Raw genomic sequence first — 7,482 nt, forward strand, 5'->3', positions numbered from 1 at the left:
GATCTAAACCCAACTTTGATCCTTTTGCAAATCTTGAAAGATTTACAAGCAAAACAAAACATAATAAATGTAAATTTATGGATAAATAATAGATTTTTTTTGTTTTGTTTACATTTGACGTAATATATATAAATTACATATTTTTCAAATACGAATAAGGCTTCTAAAAGAAGATCACAAAATCTTATCGTCAGAAGCCTTTTACAAAAGAAAGCACGTAAAATATTATAAAAACGCCTTTTTACAATAAGAGTACGTAAAAATAATATAAAAACAATAAATCGTACTTAGATAAATGAAAATAAATTGTAATCAGGTGTAAAACAAAACTTGAACATACATGAAAATAAAAATTATTTTTTATCACAAGATAATTTAAAAATATTCTAAGATATTTTCAATAGAGAGAATGAGATCTTTTAATTTATTTTTAAAAGCAGGATAAGTTAGGGTAAGCTTTGGAAAAATGATTTTGTTCGAGAGATGAGCTGCACGATAAATGATAAAAAATTGATTGAATTTTGTTTGACAGAGTAGTTCATTTATATGATTGTTCATTAAATGATTGTTGATTATTTATATACAACATTTGTATGATTGTACAACATTTATATGATTTTTTATTATTATTATATTATCATAATCACACTATTATTCTTCAGTTTTCGCTCTCTCAAAGATACACACACACACACACACACACACACACACACACACACACACACACACACACACACACACACACACACACATATATATATTTATATATATAAAGAGACAAAAATATCTAGAAAATTTAAAAAACCAATGTTAAGCCAACTTAAAATACAACGATGGACCAATGTAAAATACAACACCGTGCCCACTAAAAATAAAACGTAAAATACATTTTGCAACTTAAAATATATCTTTATGCTACGTTGGTTTTTGTTGTTGGCGAAGTCGCATTTGTAACCAAAATGATATAAAAATAACGTTGGCTACCGATGCCTACGTAGCTCTCAACATTGTTCTAACGTTTTACCAACGTATGTGTGTTAACTGGGATGTAACCATATATTTCATTATAAATTACCCTACCAAATATTTTCAAAAAACTTAGAAAGTAGTGATACCCAGTGAAAAATAAAACCGCGTCCCACATGGGTTCCGCGTGGGTTCCGTGTGGGATTGATGGGATTTATGTGGGACGGATTTTCCCATGTGGTATCCGTATGGAAATTTGTCACCTTAAACCCATGTGGGTAATCCCACATGGGTTATATGTGGGAACCATATGGTATTTACACACATGGGAAATCCCACGTGGGTTTCCTGTGGGATTTGCATGGGAATTAATTTAAAAGCCGAAAACTAAAAAAAAAAAATTTAAACCAACATTGCATTGCGTTACGTTTATATTGTGTGAAAATATTTTAATAATGTTAATAAAGAGAATGGCAAGCAAGTATGTAAGTACCACGAATAATTTTTATCTTTCTTTATAGAAATAAGATTAAGATTTGTGCAAATAGACGTATTATTAGGATAATATAATAGTTATTTGAATATAAATCTTGAGTAAATTATTTGCAAACAATTAACTGATGCAAGTTGAAATGTTGTCAAAAACCAATCTTGCATGCATGGGACACTGCAGTGTCCCACAAAGAAATGCAGGTTTGAAAGTCAAAGAATTCCCGATTTTCTTTATTAAAAAAAGAAAAAAATAGGATGGAGATGGGTTTCTGTAACTTTTTTTATGCTCCAAAACTTTTAACTTTAGATATAATAAGGTCCTTAAGACTTAAGGGACTTACAAACTACATTGACAAACAAAAACAGGATATTTGCAAAAACTTTTTAATTTTTAATCTGGAGTACCACAGTGTTTTTGAGAATAAAGCCTCTGGGTCCAGTTTTCAAAGTAATATGATCTAAGTAATGTTTAAATAAAATAATATGCTTTAAAATGCATATAGTTATACATATAACTCCTGATAGTTAACTATATGTATAACAAGTTATACATATAATTTGTTATAAAAACTTATTTTTTAAGGTTATGCTTGAACAAATTAGTACCAATTAATTCAAATTCAAGATTTAGTTAAAGTTCAAGTTAATGTTCTTATTTATTCATTGTTTTTGTTAATTTTATATTTATTTGTTCAAATTTATCAGTTAGAACTATATTTTACTACAGTAAGAATGTTTATCATTGTTGAACGTGATTTTATTAGTAACTTAATTTTACTATCAACATATTTTGACAACACCCTTTATACTTTAAATGATGACAGCTTTACTTTTCTATTGATGTTAAATTTATTACGTTTCAATTACTCAGATTGAATTTTAACTGAGTTATTGTAAGCTTTGTAGGGGTTTGTTGTATATCAAATGGTGTTGTAAATAAAGTAAAAATAATATATATATATATATATATATATATATATATGTATATATATATATATATATATATATATATATATATATATATATATATATATATATATATGTATATATATATATATATATATATATATATATATATATATATACATACATATTTATATATATATAATAAATATATATATATATATACATATATATATATAAATATATATATATATATATATATATATATATATATATATATATATATATATATATATATATATATATATATATATATAAATATAACATTAAAACAATAAAATTGATACAAAATTTCACTTTAAAACGAATACCATTAACATTGTGATGATAATAGCATTAGGAAACTAGTATTTATGTATTATTATTATACTATAAATAAATAGTTTTTTAATTCATTTTATAAAATGGAGACTGACAACTGATAATTAATGGAAATAAATACAAATTATAAAAATCATGTAAACTTCATTTATTATTACTAAATACTATATTAATGTTAGTCTACAAAGTTAAAATCAATTTAGAGCATTGTTATTAGTTCTTTTGCGATTCGCACTTCCACTTCTGTCTCTCAAATTTATAAAATAGGTGGTTAAAGCTTGCTCAATAGGTAGGTTCTCAGCATAACAATGCTTTTTTCTTACACTTTTTAAAGAGAAATATGGCAAATTGATTACTTATTTTACCTAAATCGTAGGGTCATCTATGCATAATGATGTCAGATGATGACCCGGTTTATTGAACGACTTCACCCTTTATCAAACTCAGTCAATTTTTTGCCATCTCCCATTGAAAATGATGTCAGTTTTTGTTATCTTATTATGATGGTATATCTGAATTGTTAATATAATATAAAAAATGCATATACCATCAATTTTTTTTGGGTTCAATTATACATTTATTCTCAACAGTACTAAAAGTAAAAAAAAAAAAACATAAATTGTTCTTTCAGATAAGCAAGCTAATTTCTGAATTTAAATTGTTTTTCCTATGATCCTCTACAGTTTTAAGCAACAAAAGCAAGAAGTTTTTAGACCACATTGTTGGTGTAAATACCTCTAAAACCTGCTCATAGCTAGCATAAATTGTTTTACTTTTTTTTTAAATAAAATATTTTACTTTTTTTTTTTAATTCAATTTTTTAATTGACATTATTTTGGTCTCAACATCCCCTCCCCATTGTCAATTATTGTTAAACTCACACTGCCCCTCTATCTACTGGCATCATTTATGGATGATCCCATAGCCTAAATACTATATATATATATATATATATATATATATATATATATATATATATATATATATATATATATATATATATATATATATATATATATATATATATATATATATATATATAATTTTTACTTTATTTACAACACCATTTGAGATACAACAAACCCTTACAAAGCTTACAATAATTCAGTTAAAATTCAATCTGAGTTATTGAAACTTAATAAATTTAACATCAATAGAAAAGTAAAGCTGTCATCATTTAAAATGTAAAGAGTGTTGTCAAAATATGTTGATAGTAAAATTAAGTTACTAATAAAATCACGTTCAACAATGATAAATGTTCTTACTGTAGTAAGAATTAGTACTAGTTAACAATTTTGAACAAATAAATATAAAATAGTGAAAAAACAATGAACAAATAACTTGAACTTGAACTAAATCTTGAATTTAAATTAATTGGTTCTAATTTGTTCAAGCATAACCTTAAAAAATAAGTTTATATAATAAATTTTATGTATAACTAGTTATACATATAGTTAACTATCAGGAGTTATATGTATAACTGCATGCATTTTAAAGCATTTTATTTAATTTATATATTACTTTAGATCGTATTACTTTGAATACTGGACCCAGAGACTTTATTCCCAATTACACTGTGGTACTCCAGATTAAAAATTTAAAAGTTTCTGTAAATATCCTGTTTTTGTTCCTCAATGTACTTCGTAAGTCCCTTAAGTTTTATGAACCTTATTATATATTAAGTTAAAAGTTTTGGAGCCTAAAAAAAGTTTCAGAAACCTCCCTATCTCCCCCCTATTTTAATTTTTTTTTTTAATAAAACACAATTTGACTTTCAAACCTGCATTTCTTTGTGGGACACTGCAGTGTCCCATGCATGCATGCTTGGTTTTTGACAACATTAGAACTTGCATCAGTCAATTGTTTGCAGATAATATACTCAAGAACTATATTCAAATATCATATGAACATGTTAGAGAATGTTCATATGATATTAGAACATCACAAATTTAATAATATTGTTGTGATATGTTATATAAATAATTCCATAATAGATTATGATATGAAAATAAGATAGGATATGAAGGCAATGATCAAAGAATAAATTTGCTTATAGAAATTTAGATGTTTGTTTATTAGTTTCAGAATATTATATTATGTGTGACCGCGGCCTTCTATAATAAAAGGCCTTGACATCGCGCAACAAAGTTGTTAAACTGAAGGCCAATTCCTAATACTTTGTTTACATTTTCATCTTTTAACATTAGACGAAAGTTTGTGTTTGCGCTTTTTTAATAAATCTTTAAAATGTGATTGGTTTATAAATTAGATAGCCCAACATCAAGGCAATAACGTTGTAAGGTTCAAGGCGTTAACATTGTAAGGTTATAATAATATTGTCAAACTAACGATAAGTTTTTTTTATAATTAAAATGCCTTAAAAATGCCTTTAAAATGCTGTGTATCTCTTTGCAAGTCGAACTATCTCAACTACAACAAAAATATCAATTTATACAACTACAACTACAATATCAATTACAACTATAACAAAAATATCAATACTCAAATACGACAAAAATATCAATTTATAAATTCCTGAAGAATCTAGAGGAGAGAAAAAGATGTAGTGAAGCTATCCCAAGAACTGGTTTTATTGTTACAGACTATACAGCAGTATGTCAACTGCATTGGCCAAATGAAGCACCTTTTGAAAGCAAATATGGAAAGCAACGACCTTTAAACCCACCATCTGTTTTTAAAAATATTCCGCCTAGTTGTTTAGCCACACCAGCAAGTAAAGTTAAAAAAAATGTAACTTCAATCGGTTTTCGAAGCATTTTACCAGATGAGTTAAATGATTTTCTTAAAGGGGATGAACTTATATTTGACGATATTCAATCTTTGTTAAGTGATAATAACAATGTTATTGTTTTCCAGCTTAATAAAAAAAGTTTGCACATACAATCAAAAATGTACAAACTTGGTGTTCCATTATTTATTTTAGTAATTTTCAATGATTATTTATTTGTAGCTAACCATAATGGCACAACTTGTAATATTTCATATTTAGCTGTAAACAAATTAAAGTTAATAAAAACAAAATCAGCTTTATTTGAAGCAGTTAGGTTTTTAAAAAATAAAGAAAGTTCGCTTCTGTCAAATATTCTATTCGAACACCTAAATGCTATGAGAAAAGTTAATGTTGGTGAAGTTTTATATACTTCAGATATTATATGTAGAGCATATGAGTATTTTGCTATGCGACGAAGTTTATATGATTGTTTGTGTATTGACTACAAGTTGCCAAGTATAAGGACTTTAACCCTGTTGAGATATATTGATAAAACTTTTTTTTTGCTTGAATCGACTTTTGTTGGTGTTTTTTATTGTTGGTGATTTTTATTGTTACCATTTTTAGCAAAAAAATATTAAAAATACAGTTATCTTTCTAATATATAGATATATACTTTGTTATGGTTCTGCTTGTTATTGATATTTAATATTACATAAATATTCTTAATGAAATTTGAAATACGAAAAGCATGATTATCTTTTAACAATTTTTTGGTTTTCTTTTTATATTTCCGTTTTTACTAGAGATTATTATTAGAAAACATAGACTGCCATTACACCCTACCTAATATTAAAATATATCAATATAAGTAAAAGTGAAAGTTTAATCGGCCTTCAGTTTTTACGGCATTTTGCGCGATGTCAAGGCCTGTTATTATAGAAGTCTACATCATTGAAAAAGTAGGTTTTTACATTTTTTGTTTTTGTTTTTTTGTTTAACTACTTATCCTTATTGATCACTTTTTTTCAGGATTCTCCTTATGGGTTCAAGCTCATTACGCATAATATGTGTTCAATTACGCATAATATGTTAGTCATTGTAAGTAATAAATTAGGAAATAATTATTTGTGAAATATTGTAGTCATTAATGACTTCAAACTGGCTAATAATTAAAATTGCTCGACTAATAAGGTTCCTTATTAAAATTGCTCTCTTTCTCTCTCTCTCTCTCTCTCTCTCTCTCTCTATCTCTCTCTATCTATATCTCTCTCTCTATATCTCTCTCTTTCTATATATATATATATATATATATATATATATATATATATATATATATATATATATATATATATATATATATATATATATATATATATATATATATATATATATATATATATATATATATATATATATATATATATTTATTTATTTATATATTTATATTTATATATATATTTGTAGTTATTTTTTTTTTTTTTAGAAAATGTTTGAAGAAAGTTAGAAGATACTAAAAACCTTGGTATTATACAAGCCGAAGCGATTTAATTAATTCAATTGACAAAAAACGGCGTGTAAATCGCAAAAGAAAAAATAATATTTTTAATATTCGTTTTGGATGTATTGATTAATAGCATTTATTTTTAAATAAATTCATTTTGCAACACGTTTTTTAATTTTATAAAATTTCGTTATAATAGTTTAAGGTAAATCCCACATAGGTTATAGGTGGAAAACATCACATGTAAAAGATCAAAAATGCTACACGTTTTGAATACCAAATGGGATAAAGTAGCAAATACCAGATTAAGTTAAGCCTCTCTGAAAGCTTCGATGATTAATTTTAAATTACTATTTAAGTAATTTTTAAATTAAAAGAATTTTAAAAATTATCATAGAAGCATTCGGACTTTCATTTGTCTTGTATTGACTACTTTTATACCATTTGGAATAATATATGTGGCATTTAAGATCTATAACATGTAGTATTTTCCACCTATATCCCA

At 25.2% G+C, this 7,482-nt stretch overlaps 1 long non-coding RNA gene across 1 annotated transcript; it reads left to right on the plus strand.

Annotated features, from left to right (window-relative positions):
• The first annotated feature begins 1,372 nt into the window (after positions 1 to 1,372).
• On the plus strand, positions 1,373 to 7,142 carry LOC136088904 (uncharacterized). The gene is made up of 3 exons (XR_010642612.1): positions 1,373 to 1,451; positions 6,506 to 6,574; positions 6,960 to 7,142. It is a non-coding gene; the product is annotated as an uncharacterized LOC136088904 (long non-coding RNA).
• Positions 7,143 to 7,482: the final 340 nt, after the last annotated feature.

The sequence above is a fragment of the Hydra vulgaris genome, chromosome 12 (genome assembly GCF_038396675.1).
Source record: "Hydra vulgaris chromosome 12, alternate assembly HydraT2T_AEP".
Taxonomy (NCBI): Eukaryota; Metazoa; Cnidaria; class Hydrozoa; order Anthoathecata; family Hydridae; genus Hydra; species Hydra vulgaris.